This window comes from Apis dorsata, unplaced genomic scaffold, assembly GCF_000469605.1.
Source record: "Apis dorsata unplaced genomic scaffold, Apis dorsata 1.3 scaffold_220, whole genome shotgun sequence".
NCBI classification, from domain to species: Eukaryota; Metazoa; Arthropoda; class Insecta; order Hymenoptera; family Apidae; genus Apis; species Apis dorsata.
This window is the reverse complement of record NW_006263502.1, coordinates 2,091,119-2,092,707: the sequence shown is the minus strand read 5'-3', so window position 1 is coordinate 2,092,707 and position 1,589 is coordinate 2,091,119. Positions and strand designations below refer to the sequence as shown.

At 33.4% G+C, this 1,589-nt stretch overlaps 1 protein-coding gene and 1 long non-coding RNA gene across 3 annotated transcripts in view; both read left to right on the top strand.

Moving 5' to 3' along the window:
- LOC102681024 (aryl hydrocarbon receptor protein 1) overlaps positions 1-1,589 on the top strand; it is a 143,392-nt gene that overhangs the window by 23,282 nt on the left and 118,521 nt on the right. The window lies entirely within an intron of this gene.
- Positions 1-1,589, top strand: part of LOC116185573 — a 19,552-nt gene that overhangs the window by 1,714 nt on the left and 16,249 nt on the right. The gene's annotated exons all lie outside the window — the stretch shown is intronic.

Sequence of the window (1,589 nt, the reverse complement as noted above, 5' to 3'; positions counted from 1 at the left end):
AAAAAAAAAAAAAAAAAAAAAAATGTTGAAATTGAAACGGTAAAATCAAAATGAATTTTTAATTATGCCCCACCACGATACGTTAATTCCTGCAAATTTAAATAAAAATCGTTAAGCCCAGAATTTACGATTGATCGAAACGTAATTTGCGACGACTCGAAAGGAAGAAAGTTTTATATATAATATCGAGTATCTAATATCGAGACACGCGAATGTATATAAAATATATATATATATAAAAAAAAAAAAAATTATCAATTTGGAAGAAGTAGAAATTTCACGTGTACGCGAACCTCATATTTTTAAACGAACTTGTGAGTATAATAACGATAGGTAACGAATGGAAAATTAATTTACGAAAGACCGCAATTAACGCCAGGCCAAGTAGTCCTCTCTCTCTCTCTCTTTTTCTCTCTCTCTCTCTCCTTCTCCCCCTCTCCTTTCTCTCCCTGTCTCTCTCTTCCGTTTTATGTCGCACCTTCTGCCGCACATTTTTGTCGTTTTCGTACGGAATCGATGCAACGTGGATCGGCACAAGCAGCAAGAAAACAGTATTTCCTTATTAATCGCCGAGATGTTTATCGCTGTTTAACGAAGGGGTCTCCGGAGTAATTAGGCTGCGACGTTCTTTAGAGGGGGAAAGCGGGAAGTAACGAGGCACCTGCGTGTTTCCAGTTTCGCGTTAAAACGTCTCGGCGAAATAAATTGGCAGATTAATAGTAAACGATATTTCGCCCCTCCCTCCCTCCCTCCCTCCCTTCGTCAACTGTCCAACTTTTTACTTTGAAATTCATCCTGGATCCCCAGGATTGTAAAGACTCTCGAAATAAAGAAGAAACTTTTGATCGTCCTGACAAATATATATCTCGATTGTTCCTGTAATGGTTAATTCGTTCCGTATCGAAATTCGTAATTGAACGAAAGAATCGATTCAAATCGAAAAAACAACTCGCGATGGAGAAAGACTCGCGTTATACGAAGATTGTCTTTATGTTGATACTTTCATTATCGCGCGTTGCATTAATTACTTTCCGCACATTGCGTTTTTTTTTTAACATAAACGCGTGATATCTTATTTATTTTTAAAGATATTTTTATGTATAAATAAGGTAATGACGAACGTTTTGCAACACGTTATTATCGACAAAAATTATATTATTTCTATTATCAAACGATGGCTTTCGAATTTGTGAGTCTTGTTAGCAATTATTCGAATCATGAACAGAATGAATCTTCCGTATCGTCGATTCAGAATTTGATCGTTGATTTGATAAATTATACGTAGAATTTGTAAGTATTCGAAGGAGATACTGAGTCGACAAAAGTTTGAAGCAGTGGTGGGAAAAATTTAATAGTTTAAAAGTTATGAATAAAGTTACTTCGATAAGTTATTTCAATAATTTATTGTTCAAAACATAATAATAATAAAAAATAATTGTAATAACCGATTATATTATATTGTAAAAGCGGATCAATTATATTACTTGAATAAATGTTATTCAAACATCTTAAAGTAACTTTATTCAAAATTTTTAACTAGTTACTTTTTTACTTTTAGTTACTTACAGAATTAATGCCCTGGTTTCGAA